Source organism: Triturus cristatus, chromosome 3_2 (genome assembly GCF_964204655.1).
Source record: "Triturus cristatus chromosome 3_2, aTriCri1.1, whole genome shotgun sequence".
Lineage (NCBI taxonomy): Eukaryota > Metazoa > Chordata > Amphibia > Caudata > Salamandridae > Triturus > Triturus cristatus.
The window spans coordinates 564,546,142-564,569,927 of NC_140584.1; positions in this window are offsets into that span (position 1 = coordinate 564,546,142).

Consider the following 23,786-nt stretch of genomic DNA (forward strand, 5'->3'; position numbering starts at 1 on the left):
GACATCATTGAGTGATCCACTGGTCTGATGCCATGGGTTTCCCCCATATTGGTAGTGCCGAAAAGGATAGTGGAGAAGCCACGAACATCTGCGTTGACATGAGCCAAGCGAATAGGGTGATCGAAAGAGCACAATATTCAGGTCTGCACTTTGCTGACATGATTACATAGCTGAATGGAACTAAAGTCTTTACTAGCCTTAATTTGAACAAAGAGCATCACCAGCTCAAACTAAAAGAAAATTGCAGGTACATTACTACCTTTTTCACTCATGTTGCTTAATTTAGATACAAAAGGTGACGTTTTGGAGTGTCATCAGCTGCAGAACTTTTTCAGGATGTTATTTGTTGCATAATTCATCCCGTCACCAATCCTTTCAATTACAGTGATGATATACTAGTTTTTGGGGCCACACGAAAGGAACATGATGAAGCTCTTGCACAATTGCGTCATACATTTGCCAAAGCAGGTCTCACGTTAAATGCAACAAAGTGTGAGTTTCATCAAACCAAACTCAAGTCCTTCGGGCATATCTTTTCTGATGGGAGTAAGACTCCGGATCCGGATAAAGTACAAGCCTTGTCGTCCACTTCCCCCCCCATAAGATGTAACTATGCTGCAATCCAACCTTTTTACTGTTCAAGGTATATATGTGACATTGCCACTGTAAGTGCCCCATTGAGAGACTTAACAAAATGAAATGTCGAATTTCGATGGTCAAGTGAATGTGAGCAAAGCTTCAAGAAATTCAAGTACGAAATCGAGAATGCCACTGAAATAGCATTTTTTGCTCCAAAATTACATACAGAGGTTGTTGTGCATGCAAATCCTGTGGGGTTGAGTGCCAGCCTTTCCCAGCACACTGGAAATCCTGATGTCCCAAGCCACATTGTGGTTTTTGCTAGCCGAAGTTTGTCATGCATGGAATGTGCCTATTCACAACTTGAAAAAGAAAGCCTCGCTGTGGTGTGGGCTTGTGAACATTTCCGTGTGTGCCTATATGGAAAACATTTCACAGTTATCACCTACTATCAAGCATTGCTCATCATTTTCTGGCAATCCCAAAGTCAAGATGCCCCTTTGCATTTAGAGGTGGAGATTGCGATTGCAGGAGTATGATTATATGATTGCGCATCTTCCAGGCGAAGATCAAAACTCTGCTGACTACTTCTCACGTGTGCCAAAACAGTGTTGTGGCACTACTTTTAAATCGGCTGATGCGTATGTTAACTTAATTGTGCAATCCACTACCCCAGATGCCATATCAGTCGAACAAATCATTGCTGCACATCGGTCGAGGCGAAAACACACTCAATCTCTTCACGATGACCTTGAATACCATAAATTGAAAAATGTGCAGGTGGAACTTTCAGTTACCCCAGAAGACATCATCTTACGAGGGTCGAGAATTGTCATAACCCAGAGTCTGAGACCACAAGTTATTGAACTGCCTCATGAGGGACATTGTGGAGCTGTTGCTTCTAAACATTCTGAGTGTGGTTTTCTCATCTTATTGAAAGAGTTGATAAAGAATTAACGGCATATCATTTATGCAACTGCTTGTCATCCAAAACAATCCTGCCTCCGTTAAATATATTTGATCTTCCAAAGCATGCATGGAAGAAGATTGCAATTGATTTCTTTGGACCCCTTGACTACAGACATCATCTGCTCGTAATTGTTGATGAAGATTTCCATATTCGCCTTCTGGAAGATCTGTTGTCAACTACTCATGACAGAGCTATTGAAAGATTAGAAAGTATTTTTGCAACATAGGCGGGGTTCCTTCGATTTTGAAATATGACATTGGCTAAGAATTTAAAGATTTTCTTGCTCATCTAAATGTCAAGCATCAGAAAAGCACACCTCTCTGGCCACAGGTGAGTGATACGGTCGAGATATTTATGAGCACCCTCAGTAATACCATTGAGCACTTTGAAGCATAAAAAGACAAACGTATAAGCACTAATTCATGTCTTGCCAGGTACTTCATCGAGAGCATATTTACTTAGTTTCAGTACTGATGCTGACATGAGGCCGATTTCTACAAACTACAATGTAGATGCCTATCATGAGATAGTGAATATTGACATTGGTAAACTTTACACTACTGACTCGTCTCACAAAGGCAAAATGAAGACCTTTGTGGATAATCACCACTATGTTCGAGCACTGTGTTCAAAATAGGAGACCATATTGTCATGAAACATAAACGGAAACGCAAACCTGTTGTTCTTTTTGATGGTGACCCACTGAGGTTGTGACTAATTAACAACACATGGTGACTGCTCACTGTCCTGGGAAGTCCATTACGTGAGATTCTTTGTATTTTCAGCACCTGCCTTGACCTTCACCAGCTCCAGAAGTAGCTACACTCATCCACGTGAGAATCTGGAGAGCCCAAAGACTGTACCAGTGTTTCTGTCACCAGTGCCTGGCATGAACACCTCTCCTTTATCTCTGCAACCTCTCATGACCAGATCTTGGTGTTTGATTCGAGCACCAAAAAGACTTATTGAAGAGTTGTGATGTATATATCTATTATTTGTACTTTTTTTTAACAAAGGGTAGATGTAGGGTCTGGAAAGTTAGAGATGACAGGACCCTTTTGGATCCTGACGGACTCTATAGAACAGTGACGTAAGTGCATGGATCTGGGTGATAGAATTCACGATGTAGAATGTTCAGTTAACTGTTACACACTGAGGAATAAAGATGTGTAATTCCAAGCTCCGTTTGTGGTGTGATCATCTGCATGTACCCGGGCAGGGAAGGATGCTACATCTATCATCTTTTCTCCTATTGTGTTGTCTGAAGGGCTCAGAGGTCATGGAGAATGAGGCAGCCAGGTATTTGATGGCTTGAGAGGAATCAGAAGAGTTACCCTGGTTAAGTAATGAAATGGTGTGGTTCTCATACAAGCACAGCGTCAGTATGCTATAACCACATTTTCATTACAAGATAAGGAAATACTGCAGTCATGTCAGGTTTACTTTGTCATCCAGGGAACCTGAGATCGGCCAAGGATATACCCAGGCTAAGGGGACATAAGTAGGCTAGGACAAAATCTTAGGGCCTGATTTAGACATTGGAGTACAGATTGTATTCCGTCAAGGCAGTGGAGTCAAATGCTCCCTTAAACTGACAGAATACCCTTTCCCTGAATTTAGAGTTGTCTGCTTGTCTGGCAGACAACTATAATCATTGACACGAAGTTTGCCGTCAATAAGTTAAAAGTTTTACGGATGGTTCCATCAAACATGACGACTGCCCGTCAAACTTTTAGCAAGTATTGTTTTTTTTAAACAAAATCCTAAAGTTTTTATATGTATTCACTGTCCCTTACCACCTCGTTTTCCATGGTGGTAAGGGGGAATAAGCACTGACCATTCGACCTCCGACTTAAAATCAGGTGGGAGGTCAAATGGTCAAGCCTCCATTGGCCCTTACTATGTCAGGGCATCGTAGGAGTATGTCAATGATGGAGACAAAGTAGTCTCTGTTGTTGACATATTTAAGGTCTGCCCGACTGTGAATGAGGCTACCGACCTACAGTTTGGTGGAGAAGGTACTCTGTCGCTTCTCCAATAAACTCTAAATCAAATCCATAGCACCTGCCAACTACTCATGTTGATGGGTTATCTCGTTTTATTAATTCATTCACACTACTCCTCCCTCAATGCATGTTTATTTTTTTATTTTTAGGGGGATTCCCCTTTTGGGTCCTTTCTGGATTTCCATCACATTACTCTGTTGCTTGGTCTTGTGTTTCTCTCTATTAATTTCTCCAGGCTTCTGAGTAAACTTGTCATCAAACCAATCTCCAACATTAAATTGTGCAGGCTCTTTCTTTGGTGGTTGGAAGCGGAAACTCATCAGACGCACAGACGAGCAGAAACTCGTAGTGAAGGAGCACATGGGAGGAGGCAGAGTATAATCAATGGCAGAAGGCGAAAGATACCCCCGAAAATTGGCCTATCATGAAGCTAACGTACAATCTATACTAGACTTTACAATCATCTCACTCACAGTTCTCAATAGAATTTACCACCTTGAGCAATCAATCTTACCAACATTTACACTTTAGCGTAAGCCCTCCAAAGCACAAGTATCACTCCAGGAGTGGTTTGACACATATACTCAACAAACCTAAAACAATGGAGTTGGACAAACGATACACTAAAAGATCTACAAGCACAGTAAAGAAACTAGCAGTGGCTAGCTGGAATGAAAAAAACTATCTAGGAGACTCCTGGACAGAATTTACAATATAACTGACACCACTAATGCTTGCGGTCACAGTCAAGTACCAGGAAAGGCCCATAACGCTACATCGTGGAATATGCAAGGTCTGAAAAGAGAATTAAGAAAAGCAGGCAGGAAATTAAAAAAAACGGACACTGATCAAACCTCATGGAAAAAAAGTACACCGCCTGAGACAAGAATGCAGAAAATTGTCATGGGAAGAAAAAATAAATAGGAACGAGTTGCTCTGCACAAAATTAGTGTTGAGCGCAATAATTAAAAATAATAAACAACTCAAATGTCCAGGAGCAAAACTGGGCTGAATTACTCACCAGGAGGTTTGAAGGGGGCATAATGTCAGAAAAACCAATAACCCCACAACCAGAACATACCATCTATTGAGAACACGGGAAGGGAAAAGAAACAACAGTAAAAACCAGTATAACAGATGAAAGAAAGAGCACCTCTCTTTGACCAATTTAGTAGAAGAAGTAACCAACATAATACTCAAAGGCAGAAGAGACGGCGCCCCGGGATGAAATGGCTTTCCCCAGGCAATTTTCAAAAGGGATTTGTTTTTTGGGGTAATCATTTATCAATCCTATTCAAAGAAGCAGAGCTATTGGTTTGTATGCCAACCAGTTGGCAAGGCTCAATTATCAATCCAATCTATAAAGGTTGAGAATGATTGAACAGGTCAAATTACAGGCTCATAGTGCTACTCGGCGTAGAAGCAAAGTACTACGGATCACTGATCTCAGTTAATCTCATCAAGTGGTCTGATAAGCACAACCTGATCCCGGCCAACCAGACAGGTTTCAGAAATGGGACCGGAACAACCGTAAATACTTTAGCACTTTCGCTAATACCAGACAAATGTAAGCGGTAATTGCAAAAACTACACCTCTGCTTCATAGATTTAAAAGCAGCATTTGATTGTGTAGATCGTCACATTCTGTGGAGGAAATTAAAAGATTGGAACATCTCTGAAAAAACAGTGCAAGGAATAATGCTACTGTTTACCCACACATGGAAAGAGTCAAGTTCGGTGACAGCACCAGGGTTTCAAGAAAGATCACCATAAATAAGGGCCTGAAGCAGGGGTGTGTGCTAACATGACAGTTTGATCAGACCAACTCCCACCCTCCACACCTCAGCAAACTAACCTTATCTCCTCTTTCATAGGCAGCTGACGTGGCATTAATGAGTCTCACCAAATTTGGCCACCAGAGGTCACTGACCAAAATGCATGAATATGTAGTCGCCAACAAGTTGGAAATCAGCACACTAAAAACTAAAACCATGTTGGTTCAAAATCGCCATGCCCATTACAGAAAAGCTTGTTAGATAGAAAGCAGTTTGAAGAAGTAACCTGCCAAAAGTATCTGGGAGTCTATATTGACAAGAGACTCAACCCCCATGAACAGAAAAATTACGTCTCAAAAGGGGCCAACACGCTGGCATTCACTTCAGCACATTAGCCAAACAATTGGAGGGTCCATTGTTTAAACAGCTGTTGTCCGCAATATCAGAAAAAATGCTCCCAACTGTATCCGATGCTAGTATCGTCCAACATGGAAAAGACTCTACACTTCTGAACAAGTTGCAGGTCACAACTTACAAATGGTTCTTTTGATTATCTCAAAATGCATCACCAGTGCAAGTGCGTTTGGATTCAGGCTAGTGAACAAAACAGTAGGGAGACTGTACACGACCATAAAAAGCTGGCAAAAAACATAAGACTAAATTCAGTACACTTGCCACTCAATCAAGCTCTATGGCCATAAGTTAGAATGACAAAAAATCCATATACAAACGATATCTTTTAAATCTTTAGCGTCCACCAGCACAGTTGAAGTGTGGAATGAGAACCTATCTTTTTCAACGTTAAACATATTATAAATAAAGCAGCAAAATTCCATTCTGTGTTAATAGATAAAAACAGTTTCAGCCTATGATCACACGTCTGATGGTGAATAAAAACTACTAGAATCTAAAACCGGATCCCTACTTCAGTCCCACATTTCCGGCTTACCAAAAAAAGATTGATGGTGCTTTGTTTTGGCCAGCTACCGACATTTGCGGATCAACCAACTTGGAAGCAAAATGGTGTCACAGCATGCAGACTAAGTGGCAGCAAAAAAAGAGGATTTTATTCATTTAAACTCTATATGCTCCAATTTCTATACAGCATGTGTCAATTTACTAAGGAAAGATTGCATTGCCAGAGGGATGGATCAGGACATGCAGGGCAGCTATTATACAAGATCTTGATCCGTCAGACCCTAAATTGAATTGCAAACGGTTATAGTACCCCAATGCTTATGAACTGGCTCTTAAAAACCATAGCCTTGCATGAACGATTATTTTTACTGTAAATGTAAAATTGTATTTTTAAATTTTAAAAGGGATTCATGCTACTTGATGATAAGAAGAAGATGTAAAGTCATACTGAACAGAACTATGTTAAGAAGGTCTATAATTTATATTATGAATTACAGGTTTTATGGCCTCCTAACAAATTAATGTACATACGTAACATTGTTGCTGTTTTAATTAACCAAACAATAAAGTTCTTCTTACCTTTACCTTTACCTTTCTCCAACATCGTATTCTCTGAATCAGCAGTCCCTAAGGCTCCAAGATAGTGATTGTTAACAATTATTTATGACATTTTCTGCTACTTTTAGCGACAGATGATTATGCTAATACTGTGTTTCATACCATATTGCCATCTACTGCGTTCCCTTTCTTCCTTCCCTTTCTCTGATTTCTCTATTTTCACAGGGTCGAGTCATCAGTTTTCTCAGTTTTCATTGAAAACTCAAGGTTGTAGGCTACAGGTGCACGAGTTCAGTTTTCACTATTCTTGGTTTCTTGCATTTATGACAGCTATCTCCATTTTAGATGCAGACTAACAACTCTGTGTCTCCTCCTACAGTCATGAATTTGTTAATTTGTGTTGTTTAGTCATTTCCAGGACCAAAGACCAACCAATGGCTAAGTGTCAGCTGGGTATGAAATAGGATTCATTTGTACAAATCAGAGCAGCTTTGGTCTCAGGGACTGTATTTCAATATTAATTTACAATGCCACCCTGTCTGACTTTAACCATTTTTAAAACTATCCTTTATAATTTCATTTCACTGCCTTGCCTGGCAGGTATTACTGGAGCAGGTTGGGTCTGTGTGTTGATGGAATTATCAAAGGTTTGACGCAATGAGTTTGACTCATAAGGACTCCGTTTTTGGATGCTCCATTGAACAAACTAAGAGAGTAATGAGGCTTCCTCTTCAGGAACCTGAAACAACCTGAATGTCAATGCAATATGATACAGAAAACATGTAACCCAATGTGATAAAATATAGAATAACATTTTAACAACATAAAAGGCCACTGGAATTATACTGAAGGAGAGAACCAAATTAAGCGGAAGGATTGGTTAAATTATGTTTCAAGAAAAGACTAATTATGCAGCGTAATACAGCACATTTTGTGACAGTATTTACACAGATAATGTTAACATGGATTTAGAAACAATTTCCCCTCATTAGTACAACTTTAACACTCAAATATGGCAATTACTGAAAAGGTGACCCATTCAACCTTTGGGAAGGACCTTCCACTGTGTGACAATACACTTTGTTGCATTTTTAGTAACATCTAAGGCCTTGAGGAGTTTCTCATATTGTCACGATGCCTTGTACTAGTATTGCTCTTTGCACATCTCCTAGCTGTTCGATTTTTTAACCATTTTTAACTATTGATGTGAATGTGATGTGATTTTTGCTGCTAATTGAAAATAAATTTTTGTTCTTTTAATATAATTGTCTGTGGGGATTTGAACACCGATCTCCTTTGGGGGGCTGCACTCACTTCCTGCATGGCCGGTCAGCCATTGAGAGACGCCATTTTCTCGCAGTGCGCTCTCTAGCTTTTTTTGGCTGCCAGCTCATAAATATGCATGCTGTGCGGACGCGGGTGCCTTGAGGGGTTTCTCACATTGTCACGATTGCCTCGTACTAGTATTGCTCTTTGCACATCTCCTAGCTGCTCGATTTTTTAACCATTTTTAACTATTGATGTGATGTGATTTTTGCTGCTAATTGGAAACAAATTTTTGCTCTTTTAATATAATTGTCTGTGGGAAATTGAACACCGATCTCCTTTGGGGGGGCTGCACTCACTTCCTGCATGGCCGGTCAGCCATTGAGAGACGCCATTTTCTCGCAGTGCGCTCTCTAGCTTTTTTTGGCTGCCAGCTCATAAATATGCATGCTGTGCGGACGCGGGTGCCTTGAGGGGTTTCTCACATTGTCACGATTGCCTCGTACTAGTATTGCTCTTTGCACATCTCCTAGCTGCTCGATTTTTTAACCATTTTTAACTATTGATGTGATGTGATTTTTGCTGCTAATTGGAAACAAATTTTTGCTCTTTTAATATAATTGTCTGTGGGAAATTGAACACCGATCTCCTTTGGGGGGGCTGCACTCACTTCCTGCATCGCCGGTCAGCCATTGAGAGACGCCATTTTCTCGCAGTGCGCTCTCTAGCTTTTTTGGCTGCCGGCTCATAAATATGCACGCTGCGTGGGCGCGCGTGCCTTGAGGGGTTTCTCACATTGTTATGATTGCCTCGTACTAGTATTGCTCTTTGCACATCTCCTAGCTGCTCGATTTTTTAACCATTTTTAACTATTGATGTGAATGTGATGTGATTTTTGCTGCTAATTGAAAACAAATTTTTGCTCTTTTAATATCACGGAGACAGCGCTGGTTGAGATCTCTGAAGCCATCCGTGACTGTTTAGATGCCGGTGGTAGAGCAGCTTTGGTTATGCTCGATCTGTCAGCTGCATTCGACACGGTCCAGCACTCCAAGCTGCTCACCCCTCTCACGGAGATAGGTGTCTCTGGTTTGGCCTTGGGCTCTTTGAGGACCTTCCTGGAAGGGCGGGCCCAACAGGTTTGGCTGCCACCGGCTGCCTCTACCTCGCAGGTGGTTACTACGGGTGTCCCTCAGGGGTCTTCCCTTAGCCCCCTTCCTTTTAATATCTATGTTACTCTTCTGGTCTTTTTGGCCGAGGAGTAGGGGGCTAAGGTGATAGCATATGCTGACGACACCCAGCTCCTCTTTACCTGGGGTAAGGATGCGGACTCAGTACTGCCTGTACAGAAGTGTTTGTCTTCGGTGTTTGGGTGGCTTGCAAGGGCACAACTCAAGTGTAACGAAGACATATATGAGATCCTTCTCTATGGCAACTTTCCCCCTGATTTCAGAAATATGATTTGGTCTCCTAGATTTCCCTTTCCTTCTTCTAATGGGAAATCCGCAAAAAATCTAGGAGTGTGGTTTGAGGATAACCTTCTTTTTCTGTTCAGGTGAAAAAGATTTCAGGCTGCTGTTTTGGCCTCCTTAAAACACTCAGGAGTTTTCTCCCTCTCCTCCCTAGGTCTGCCAAAGAGACGGTTATTCGGGCATTGGTTCTGTATCGCTTGGAATACGCTAATGCCCTGTATATTGGCATCCCCTGGTTATTCTATGAATAGACTTTAGGTGATTCAGAACGCGGCCGCCAGGCTGCTTTTGGGAATCGCTAGGAGGAATAGTGTGTGTGCTCATCTCCGCGCCCTGCACTGGTTGCCCGTGGCGGAGAGGATACAATTTAAATCGCTGGTAATTGCTCACCATGCACTTTACGATCACGGGCCCACCTATTTACAGAAATGGTTCTCTTTTTATGTCCCGCTCAGACAGCTGCGGTCTTCTGCCCTTTTGTTGGCGAGGGTGCCTCGCTTCTCCCGTCACAAACTGGGTGTCTGCTTTCTGTCAAGGCCTCTCAGGCTAGGAATGCCCTTCCATTCTTTTTGCGTAATACTCAAAACCTGTTAGTATTTAAGAAACTATTAAAAACTCATTTGTTCCCGTAATTTGCTGGCTACTAAGTCCGATACTCCTTTTGGCTCAGCGCTGGGACATTCTTTGGAGTAGCTATTGCGCGCTATAAAAGGATTTAACATAACATAACATAACATAACATAACATAACATAACATAACATCTGATCTGCTTGATTAAGAAGCAATTTTTGGGGGTTAATTGGTTAAAATAATCAGATTATGCAGCAGATGATGGACTAGGTGACAATTGTGGTAACTACATAATTATGCAAAAAAAACTGCAGTGGCCGCAGAACTGCTTAATTCTAGTGGGCCTGATTATGATATGAATATGTCTGGAGTGTAACTTTCAGCCAAGAAGAACATCTTCACTCTAGTGATACATGTTTTGCAGAATCCGCAAAATATTTCTCAGTTTTAGGCCCCATATGCCCTCTGGCTAAAGCACACACTGAAACAAAGTTACTGATTATAGACAGGAAATTTACTAATGCAACCCATTAATCATCTGCATATTACATAAACCCATGAACAGTACAGGATTATTTGGAAACTCCTTTCACCGTGGAGGGACACACACAATAAATCCATTTAATTTTAAGACTTCATTAAAATCAACATCCTAATTCCGTGCAGATAATATTTAAAGATGTAGCTATAAAATTAAACACAATAGTGGCAATTAATAAGCAAACTATCAAAAAGAATAACAACATTGTAACAGTGTATTGGAAAGTCATTGCACTGATTGATGGAACTAGTGTTTTTTAACCAACCCCTCCATTCCAAGAAGCCTTAGCACCAAAAGAGTCAGCCTGAGGTTCTTGAGGTGGCCTACAGCCCACATACTTTAGCTGAAGAACAAGCCTGTTGTTCTGTTATTTGAAAATAACCTTTCCTGTCTCTGTGTCTTATTTGTGGTGTTCCCTGGTGAGCTGATACAGCTGAACTGGCTCTTAGGAGGAGCCAACGAACTTCAATTGATATGTTTGTAGCTCAGATCGCATGATCTTCTAGTCTACCAGGAAGCTAAAGATACCTTTCTACCTAATACTTGTCTATACTAGTCTTAAATGGACTTTTCTGATTATTGTGAACGGGGCAGGCTTGGTAATGAATTATGTAAAATACAAGAATTAACCTATAGATTCTGTTCCATCTTCACTAACATCTGTAACTCATTATAAATCACATTCATACATATTTGAACAATTGATGTGCTATCAAACAAGCAAACGTTACATTTTCTACAAATACAATCAATACTAAAAGCAGCATGTATTTATAGATGAAAAAATATGAACTAAGATATGTGAATATGTGAAATACAATGAGGTGTACTTTTGCAGAAAATGCAAAGATTACATCACTAAAAAGAGAGTGGACTTAAGAATGGGGTAATGAGCTAAACCTCTAATATTTAATTCATATCATCACAACATTCTGGTTAGATAGGGAGAGTGATTTGATGGTGTAGCTGGTAATGGAATTTCTTTCAACATTTCATATAGATATGCTTTTGCACCTTACATATGATGACAGTACTTTCCGTAGACAATATGGTTTTCTGGCCCTCACAAAAAGAATGCTAGTTTTGATTGTTTCCTATGAGTTATTCCTTGTTTCGTTGCAAATTTTAACTTTCATGGGCCGATTGTAATCTATTATTCTTTTTTAATTGCCTTCTTATTTGTTTTAGAGGAGTTTCTCAATTGAGTACTTATTTAAGACAAGTATTAGAGGGTGCTTCTATTGCATCCTTCATATTGTGCAAAATGTTAATGTCTTATTTAGACTAAAAGTTTGCAAGTGGTTTACATTGATTTGCTTTTTGAATATGACCTTAAAAGGTCATTCACAGAACTACAATACAATCTCACAGTGACAGCCAAGTGGCACTCTAATGATGCATATTTAGATAACAGTTTATTCTGAACCATCTCTGCCAATAAGTGACATTGCAGTCCTTACATAATAATGATATGATTCAATTCTTTGTTTTGGTGAACAAATACACACTCTTCAGAGATTTCATGTGACCTAAATTTCAAACTAAGTCCAGCCCCTCTTTCTTTCATTGTCAATAAAGTGAGTGTCATTGATTTAGGTAATATTAGCAAAAATGAGGAGCTAGCAATGACCCACTTTGTGTACTGGTTCTATAAAGTTGAAGCAAGTATTATTATAGATAGTTATTCTTTATTATTGTGATTGGCTCTATGTGTCAATGTACACTGGTGGGTGGTACTCTTTCGTAGCCAATTTACATCAGGCAGTTATTGAAACATGAGAAAATGAAAAACAATTTTGTGATAGGGCTAGAAAACAAAATAAAGAATCCAGTCCAACAAGAAACAACATTTGGATAATACAGATGGCAGGAGGGGAAGAAGGACATTATCAAATTCCCCTCAGTTTTCTGTAGGAGGTTTGCTAATGTTAGAAGAATCAGTCAAACCATGATGGTGTGGTACCTTTTCAGCATTGTGCTGCATCCAGTAATGTTCATGGTGGCACTATCTTGTGGTAGCCAGTTTCAAGTTCTTCATGGAAAAGAGAAACACGTTTGTCCAATATCCAACTTCCCAAATGATGATACAATACTATGACCAATCTCTATAGACTTATAACCCGCTTCCGAGGGGATTCCCAGTTGTTAAAGGCCCTGAACCCAAGTTATAATGAGGGCCTTTAACAACTGGTACAGCCCAAGGCAAAAGGGCTATAAGGCTATCAGAACATTCCACCCACCTAGATTAGAATATTCTAAATTATAAAGGGAGAAGCAGAAAGACAAAAACTGCAATGTTGGTGCTCTGGGCTTATACCAGCCATTACAAGCTTGCAGCTACTCCATTGTCTTAAATGGAGCTCTCAACATACTAATGTTCTAATATAGGCTTCAAGCCCACCAGAGTGGGCTATACCAGCCATAAAAGGCCCAAGCCGAAGGTGAAAACTTTGGAAAGTTGGAGCTCCGGGCTTCTACCGACCATTAGAATCCAGGATCACTCCATTGTGTTCAATGGAGCTCCCAACCTTCCAATGTTCTCATATGAATTAGTAAGTTTATACAGACCAATTCTCAAGAAGGAATGTAGCCTTACTTTTCCAATTTTAGACCCATTATGACTATACAGATTTGGAAATTGATATCTGATATTTACCATGTTTTCCCAGGCAGCTCATTAGCAATCAGTAAACATCATTCACACATAAACATCAATAGTAAATCATCAGTTGGAGTTCAACATTATCCTTGTAGGGAAGCAGCTGTTATGAGTGGTCGCTCCAGTTTTTTTCTTTTGCTTTTATGAAACTGGATTTGTTGGCCTGTTTTGGCTTTTGCCACTGGGAAACTGGGAATCAGTTACTGGGGCATTTACTGTGAACCCTTAAATGAGGTGGAAGATTGACTGACCCCAGTTGCCATATTTAACTTTTTTTTTAAAACATTTTATTGGCATTTTATAATTGTTGGTATTCATAACATAGCATTAAAGTTTAATGCTACATACACGGTGTAAGAAGAGATCATACATCACATGTTTAAACTTCCTTACTGTTTGTCAATTTATGTCCTTTATTCGTTGACAACATAGCTACAGAGAATTACTGTAGATGTCACTTTATCTTTGGCCCAGATCCATTATTCACTTACATCTGACATCGACTCCACCTGAGGGGGCTCACATATGTTGCCCCAAAAAGCATTCCATTTTCCCCATACCCATGTCCATTTCTTGGAGCACCCTCTGTGTATATAGACTGCTTTCTCTGCTATCATTGCGCTGTCCATGTCACAGCACCATTGGCGATAGGTGGGAGTCAACCCCGTTCCCTAGTGTTGGGCTATATTTCATTTCGCTACCACCATACCCAGCGTCGCCCAGTCTTGAGCCATATGGTTCAGATCTGTAGGCCCCCAGATATTGAGGAGACATATCTTCGGTTCCGGCAGGACAGTAGCTCCAACAACCTGCGAAATTGTGCACATGACCACCTCCCAGTAAGGTGTGATCCTTGGACAGTCCCATATTATGTGATAGAATCTGCCTGGCAATCCACACTGTCGCAAGCAGATTGGTGTGTTCGGTGCATAGTTATTCGCGTGTAGTAGATGCGATGAAGGATTTTTAGTTGTACTAATTTTAATTTGGAGGATATCGCAACCTCTCGTGGGGACGCAATTGCCTCCTACCAATCTGTTTCATCCAGTTCTCTTATGTCAGTCTGCCATCGCTCACTAAGGGTTGATGTGGGATCTGGTTGATTTTTTAACATTTTTCGATAGGTTTGGGAAATGGCTTTTTTACTCATGTAGTCCGTTAAAAGTCTGTCCTCCAGCGGTGAGGCCTCTGGTAGTTGCATTTCTGGTGGGATAACTCCCATGAGTGCGTGTCTGATTTGCAGGTATCGAAAAGTTTCAGTTGAAAAGATTGTGTGGCCCCATAATACAGTTTTATATGCCTCCCATAGAGTCGTCGGGGATGTAACTGAGTGTTTGTTCTCTGCAAAGTATTGTCCTGTGGCTGTGAGTAGGCCTTTCCCAATCTTGGTGTTTTTAAGATATCCGGGGTAGTGTGGAAAAATGCGTTGTCGTCCCAGGATATGCGATGTTTATTTAATTTGTACAGGTGAGTGGTCTGAAATTCCCCTGGGCAGGTGCAATATCTTTAGTACTCTCTCTAAACCCGTCGCTAGTGTGAAAATGTAGTCTATTCTTAGGAGACTATTATGGACTCCCAAGTGGAAGGTGTACTGCCGCTCCTGCTAATTTAAGGTTTATGTTACTCGGGTCCCTGGGGTTTTTTCGGTCTATGGTAGCATCAACCGTGATGTTAACGTCGGCCCCCATAAATAATTTGCCTTGCGGGAGTGTTAACAGGAATTTACCCAGGGCCGGAAAAGCTGTCTGATGTAGTGTCGGTGAGATATAGACCAATACTAGATTGTATGATCGTCCCTCCCACTGGCACGATACTTCTGCAAAACGTCCTTGATCATCTTGTCACTGAGACCATTTACATTCCATGATATAACGGTGAGGGGAGGACCTGATGTGGTAGAAGTCAAGGACTGGGCAGTTGAACCATTAGTCAGTGTTTCTGCTTGTGCCATGTAGGACATCGTCTGCGGGAGAGCACAAAGCGCGTTGTGACATGTGTGCTATGCTGTCATAATGTATGTAGCCATCTAATTCACTGTGTGCTTGTAACAATGAAAACAACAGAACATAGAACTGATCCCCACCCCGAATCCACCTCCCTGCCTCGGCAGGCATAAAACTACCCGCCACCAAAACTTAGCAGAGTGCTTGTTTCCCATAACTTGTACTTGTGTGAGGGGGAGAGTTGTCCAACAATCTCCTTAAGTTGTCCCCTTAAACGAATACTCTATAGCAGCTAGCTATTCATATGAAAGTGTCTATTTCTCAACAGCTAAGGTGCCAGGCGGCGCAGTATAGTATGACAAGTTCGACCATTAGCATTAGTCCATTACAGATGAATTGGTGGTCTCTCAGGCCCCCCAGGTAGTCCAGCTGGGGTATGCTCTACTTGATTTTGGAATCCTTAAGTTCGACAGTAACTTTAGTTCCCATCTTTGTTTTGTCATACGTCCCCCGTTTCGCTCGAGTCCCTCGATCTTGACAATGTTGTTTCCACTAGCTGGTGCTGATGTTTCTTTCCCAGCCTTCTGGGTCCCATAGCTGGGCGCCACCCCTCCAGCCAGTCGTGGGCTTCTACGGGTGTCATAAAGAACCAGATTTTCCCTTCTGTTTCTACCCTCAGTTTCGGCGGGAACAACATCGAGTATTTGAGTTCCCGGGTGTGCAGTTCTTTCTTGACGTCCAGAAAGCTACGCCATTGTTTGGTTACCTCAGCCATGTAGTCTGGATAAGGGGTTATATTGCAGTTCTCGACACATATTGGGGGGGGGCTAATCCTGCCACTTGCAGGATCACATCACGATCTCAGAAGTTGAATATACTTTCCAGTATGGGCCAGGGGGGGCGCCCGGCGGAGGTCTGCCCCCGGGTACGCGGTGTGCCCTCTCCACTGAGAAGAAGCTGGACAGCCCACGCGGCTGCAGCTGATTCTTAATGAACTCTTCTACAAACAGGTCTAAGGCCAGTCCCCCCACACCCTCCAGCATACCAACTATGCGGACATTGTTGCGTCTTGAGCGACCTTCCTGGTCATCGAGCTTGGCCGCCATTAGCTTATTGTCTGTTTCTAGTTGTCACACCTGAAGTTGTAGAGCAGCCATGTCTGTGAGAGTGCTGCTGTTTTAGTTTCAACCTCCGTCATTCTTGTGGTCATTTTTTAAAAGTCTGCACGTATTAATGAAATGTCTGTGAAATCGTGCCATTGGAAGTTTGGACCTTGTGTAGGGTGGCCATGATGTCCTGCAAGGTGACCTCCGTGGATTTCTCGGGTATAGGGGTCTCCCCACACTCAGTGTTCATCGTCAATTTGTCCGGCGGGTCCTTGTTATATGCGTACTTGTCTCTTTTGATGTTTGGCATGGTGCGTTGACCCCGTCCACCACCTAGGGACTGCCGCTACATTTTTAGATCACTTGGGGTCTGGTGGGCCTGTCCGCTGCGGGATTATGTATTCCTTGTTCGACCCTCCAGATGTTACAGAGTCCCAGGTCAGCAATTCCAGATAGTAGCACCGACGGGGGGTAGGTCTTCACACCCGGTCAGCAAGGCGCTTATGCCTGCAGTGTGGTGATGTCTGTTGAAGGCTGGGAGAGGTTGAGATGCCTTCTCGCAGGGAGTATGAGGCCATGTAGCACCAATAGCACAAACACCAGGAACACCAGCGCTTCAGTTTCTGTTGTTATAAGCGCCTCCCCGTTGCATTCTCTTTACCAGTTTTCCCTGTGTCGGGCATCTGAAGCCTGTGAGCGTGTTGTACAGTTTAGAGTGAGGCACTGGGGGTGGGGCCTCCTGTAGTTCGTTTATGGACCCTCTGGTCCCTACATGTGCCAGTAGTATCTGCACGATACCAAAGCAGATGAGCATTAGAGCAAATCAAACACTCACCCCCAGTCAACTGATCTGGGTTTAATCCATCATCATTCTTTAGCTCACTCCACCACCCCAGTTCAGACATGGCCATATGCAAATCAGTCTGACCCTGTGCCTCATGGGAACAGTCCAGCCCGAACTGCCAAGCCATGTCTTCCCTGGACCGGAAACAAGCATCCTGGGACCGGTTTCGGCTTCATAACCCTCGTCAGCCAGGCTATCTTGAATCCAGTGGCAAAGTGAGCAAGGGACCCACGTCTTTGCGATCCACCGCCTGATAATTGCTCGCCACCTCCCACTTGCTCGGCGGAGTCAGGTCTTGCGTTTCTGCCGCTTCTGGGCTCAGGCGCACTTGTGGTCTATGCGGTATGTTCCGCCGCGCATGGAACACTTATTATTTTGATTGGTCACACTCTGGGTCTTGTCCTGCAGCGGCAGTCAGCTGTGTGCCTGGGTGCCTCAATCCCTTCCGCCCAAATCCGGGCCGCAGTCGCTTCTGCATCTCTCGCCCAGTAGATCACGCGAGGCCGCAGCACCAGCATGCTTCATAGGCCACATCACCTTAACACAGCCCCGGGAGTCCGCTGTTTGGTATCCAGGTCTCCTGGGCCAGCTTAATCAGTGCACCAGCCGTTCCGAAATCACCCCCACCGTTCTGTTTGTCGTTTCGCGGCCGAATCAGTGTCAGGATTAGTGGGAAAGACTTCTTCGATCGCGGAGCTCTCTTAGGGAGTGGCCATTTTCTTTGGCTGCTAACCACGCCCCCCCATATTTAACTTTTAAGTAAGGCAACATTATTGTGGCACAGGAAGTGCACCCTTGACTAGGCGCATATTACAGGAACCAGAACCTATTTGTATTAGATAAGTCACCTATACACTGAATTGAAAAAAAGATTATCTAAATAAGAGATGCCGCCTACTAATACATTAGGATCATTTAAAGCACTGTTAATTGGACCAAAAATGTAATTAAGTTTGTAATCTACATTGCATAAAATCCATTGCATCAAACTTCACTTTGCATTTAATGCTTTTTGCCACTCCTTGGTTTTTTTTCCACAAAAGAATTAAGGGGCATATCATCAAGGTGGCGATAAAAAATGATCGCCGCTTTTGCGGCTGTTTTCGTCCGAAAAGCGGCGATAATTTTATCGCTATATCAGCAAGATCACGCTATCGCGTGAATCCTTGCCTTAGCGCCCTTTCCCATAATGCCCACCTTTGCATCTCTAATGAGATGCAAAGTGGGCGTTCCAGCTCAAAGTAACTGGAGAAATGTCGCTAACTGACATTTCTCCAATTATCAATGGGCACGCTAATAAGCATAGCGATAAGAAAAGTAGCGCTGACCTTCCACTGCTTCTCTTGCCCTGCCTCCCCAGAAAGTTTTAATAATGTGAGTTAGTCATAAGGCTCTTATAGTGGATTATACACCCATTGGTTGGTTGAAAATCATAATTAGTGGAAGTTGGAGTCACGGGGGTCATTAATAAGGCTCCTTTTGTCTGTGTACTTAGATATGGTAACACACACTTCCTTGGTTGGATTAATAGATCTGAAAAATCATTTCCAATCGCAACATGTATTGCATCCCTTGTAAGAACATGAGTACTTTTGGGATATGTTAAAGGAAAGTAATTGTAAAATATCATATATGGATTGTTGGGAAGGTACACATAAGAACATATTTACCAGTTTTATATGAAATACCTGAAAACATTTCGCAGTTTGTCACTGGGAGTTTTAGGAAAGACCAGTTAGTATAAGCTCTTGAGAGCAGCCACAAAGAAGTCACTTTGGGAGTCAGGTCGACGAGGATTTTCCAATTGTAAATGTTGTGATTGACAAAGCCAACAATGAAGAGAAGCCATACAACTTGAATTATGGAGAAAACAAATTGAGTAGATAATCAGACTTGATACTGTTACCAATAGAGTGAATAGAGACACATCATTACAGTAAGGGTTTTGTGAATAAAACTTTTTTTATTTCAATCTACATCACTGTATATAATGTAGGGAAGGGATGGCGTTACACTTCTTACAGAACAGAAATCGGAATAAGATATGTTTTAGCATTATATCTTCCACTTAACACAGAACACCCATTTTCTACATGTGTAAATAAAAGATCAACAGGCTGTTATAATGTATCTAAAATATTTAATTGTTACATTTTGTATTCATCCAATGTATACATAATGGAGTTACATATTTACAAGTATGGCAGTTGTGAGACAAATCTGTTCCTCTAATAAAGTTGTCGGTACACAACATTTTCAAGGCAGTTAGCAATATATATTAGTATACGTAAGAGAGCAATTTTTTCTTTTTTCTCCTAATTGGGTATTGCAATGTATTTAATGCTAAACAGCATACAGATACACACTTTTAATGAACAGGTTAGGTGAACTTCTAGAATTACAGGTATATTTATAAATGTTTTGTCATATACCAATATAAATTCTTGTTTCACAGCCCTTCTATTTGTCTTCTGCATAAACTGATTACCTCAACATAACTGAATAATTACACACTCCATCCAACCACCCTTTAATTCTTCCTAAGAGTATTACCATATTTTTGTGATCTACAATGACCTAAAGACTGGTTTGGTTTGCAGCTCATGATGTAGATACCTAGCGCTACTATAGCATACCCTAACATTTTCTAACAGATTCAGAAAAACTCAGAAGGCAACCAAAGCACCAACAATCACCACATTCAGTATTTCATTAGAAAGATAAACCACAATGTACATGTCCTTGGCTAATGGCTATTGAAGTAGTATAAAAGTTTTTTCAAAATTATATTCATACTCAGGTCTAATATTTTTGCAAAGTAGAAAACAGTGTTCCTTCCATATCCTGAATGGCATCTTATCACAATACAGACTGTATTTGTATGGGCCTGGGGTACACAATAAGGATGGCATGCCTGACTGGCAATATACATGACCTCCTCAACCTGACTTCCAAAGTGACTTCCATGATATTGCTCTGACACATGACTATTCTAATCAATCTTTCTCAATACTTTCAAGGGCTTCATTGCATATATGCTTGTCAGAATCCCGTCCAGAGAGCAAAGGGGCACACTGGAGCTACAGAGCCCAACCTTGGGGGTTGAGGCCTTTTACTCCTAATGTCCCAGGGCCCGACCTGCTATGGCTAATGACCGACTGGGCCAAGTAATCCCTCCAGCATTTTCACTGGTAGTGGGGGGTCGTGCAGTCAAAGGATTCTAAGGGGTGGGGGTGGTAGGTAAAGGGGGTGAACACAGGCTCACAACTCAAAATACTTGCTTTTATTTAAAAAAAAAAAAGGGGGTATTTATATATCAAAACAAATTAAAATATAACCTTCACAAACAATATGTACAGTACCCTGAGGTCAGGGCTCTAGTGTTTTATGGAATGGCCCCTGAGTCCCACTCCTTTCTCAGTAGCTTTAGTGATTATTCCCCATTCACTATAGGTGACATTCCAGTTAAGCTCAACTAGTAGTCTGAGTCTCAGGAGTCTCACTCTGACTCTTCATTATAGTCAAAAGAGTTCCAGTGTCAAAGTGATGTATGGCAGGCAAGTTCCACCTTGCTGTCTGTCCCATAAGTCAGTTTTACTCGCACCAGCAGGATAGGAGCGACCAGAGTCTTCAAGGGCACCCCCTTCTCATGCGCTGAAGCTGCAGCAGCTGCCTCCTGTAGGATCCACACACACTGCCCTGGGTAGGCAGAGGTCGGGAGCCCTTGATTTCCTAACACAAGGCCTGGGATCCTTGATGCTCACCCAATGCTTAGTAAGTCTCTTGGAATCATCTCCACAGGTGGGGGCATTGGGATGCTCCTGGTGCTGGTCCTCAGTCAGAACTTGGTCTCGCTTATATCATAATGGCAATCTCCTCTCAACGACGGTCTCGGCCAGACCACACTCTTTGCCTTGTCCAGATGTACCCCCTGGCATATGGGGTAGCTGACTTAGCACAGCACATGGGCTTTGGCTGATTGGCACAGCAGCAATTTTCACAGCGCCTCCATCTAGCATACAGGTATGCCAACTTAACCTCAACCTGGGCGATGACCAGATCGGTGCAGCAGCAGTCACAGCTCACTTCCAAGTGGCCCTCCTCTGGCATACATGGATCACCAACTTTTCCCTGCAAACGGGCAACAACCAGATTAGTGCAAATGCCGTCTCCTCACACCTCATTACAGTTATGCAATCACCAGGACCCCCCAATGGACCCCTTACCTCCCGCGCTTTTTCCTTCCTTGCAGAGCACACTGGTCCTGGCAAGCGGGTAGGCAGTGTCGCTCCGGGGGCAGGTAGTCTTGAAGACACTGGGTGATGTCCACTCATGCAACAGGGAGACTGGCAGGCCTTGGCGCCCTGTCCTGGTCACAGGCAGACGTTTGCAGAGCTTAACCTCTTGTCACAGCCTGATTGCCTGCTTGACAATTGACAATCTTAGGGGCCTCGAGCTCCCCTTTTATAGTCCATTTCCAGACACCAAATGTAATTTAGAGTCTGAGTCGTTCAAGTTCATGTTGGGGGTTTGTTTCCTTTTGAAGTGCCCTCTCCTCTGCCCTGTCCTTGCTCCAAAAATCAGTCAGTCACAGGGGAAGGGATTCAAAAACTGATAGCCCTACAGCAGAGGTCATGTGAGTGACTAGAGGCTCACACCTGGATGACAGCCACAGTGATGTATGTATTAAAAGGTTACCCCAGGGACTCAGCCCTATTCTTTCTGATCCTTTCTGAGATGTGCTCAGGTCCTTTCCTAGTGACCTCTCTTTGAATCAAAGAGCACTCTTTGAAGTGCACTGAAGAGCCTGATTTCCCCTTCCTTCGATGTGTCCACTCAGATCACAGGAATGCAGCAATCCACAAATCTTTCAGGGGGGATTCCTCTACCTCCTCATGTTCCTCCAGTTAGTCCTGGATCTCTCAAAATGGAACCCAGAGTCTTCTGTGAATTGTACCCTTTACAGGCAGACAACACTCATACAATATACACGCACTGCACATCATTACATCCTTCATGCATTGTACCATTCGCAAGGCAAACCTCCACCCAGCACATGCCAATAACACACATGCACTGCACAGCACTGCACCATTCCTGTATGGTACCATTCACAGGCACACATACACCCAGCACAACTATAACACACATGTGCTGTACGGCACTGCAGACCAAACCGATGTAGGCCACAGATGAGCTAAGCACACAGCATCATTAGAGGCATGCCACTAAATCATCCTGAGCAGCACTCGCCTCCCTCAAAAACCTCACACCTATCCCAACTAAATACAATTTATGCTCCATTATGCATGCAATTGTCATTTCAATAATTGAGTATCGAAATGCCTTTCTCATTGTAGCAAAGGAGACTTGTTAGGCACTTCCTCTCACAGTGAACTCCAGGAAATTAATTCCCATCTTTCCCATCTTGAATGACCTTCACCCACTGCCAAGACAGTCAAGTATCAAAGTAAAAAAACTGAAAGTATTTCTACTGAGGAGACTGTAGTAAATGAGGAAATTAGGAAACTTCATAACAAATAAGTCTCCTAAGATGGCCACCAGAGACAAAAGAGACCAAATGTAGCTCAAATATCACCCAGATGTCGCCCAAGTATAGCCCAATGACAGAATGACGCAGAGTGTTCTAAAGAACAACTAGAGCGCTAACAGTCTTACTTATGACAAAAGTATGGCACACCTGAAGCCATCTTGATTGGAATAAAGTGGTAACTCTTAAAACATTTAATTTAAAAAGGAACAAAATGAGGGGGCTCATTTTGCCATAGAAAGTATGATTAGTGCTGCAGAAAGAAAAAATAGGGCACATTTTGAGTGACTTCTCAAATCCTCTTCTATTTCATAAAAAAATTCTGACATGCAGACTGAAACATGCACTTTCAATACCAGCAGCAGGCTTCTCTGGTGAGCAGCAGCTTTCCTACAGTGATCTAATGAGCAACTAGAGTGCTAACATTCTGAATTTATGGCAAATGTGTGACACATCTGAATGCCTTCTTGATGGAATCAAAGTAAAAATCTGAAAGTATTCCTACTGAGGAGACTGTAGTAAATGAGGAAATTAGGAAACTTCATAACAAATAAGTCTCCCAAGATGGCCACCAGAGACAAAAGAGACCAAATGTTGCACAAATATCACCCAGATGTCGCCCAAGTATAGCCCAATGACAGAATGACACAGAGTGTTCTAAAGAACAACTAGAGCGCTAACAGTCTTACTTATGACAAAAGTATGGCACACCTGAAGCCATCCTGATTGGAATAAGGTGTTAACACTTAAAACATTTAATTTGCAAAGAAACAAAATGAGGGGGTTCATTTTGCTATAGAAATTATGATTAGTGCTGCAGAAAGAAAAATTAGGGCACATTTTGACTTCTCAAATCCTCTTCTATTCCATTAAAAAATTCTGACATGCAGATTGAAACATGCACTTTGAATACCAGCAGCAGACTTCCCTGGTGAGCAGTAGCTTTACTACAGTGATCTAATGAGCAACTAGAGTGCTACCATTCCGAATTTAGGGCAAATGTGTGACTCATCTGAATGCCTTCTTG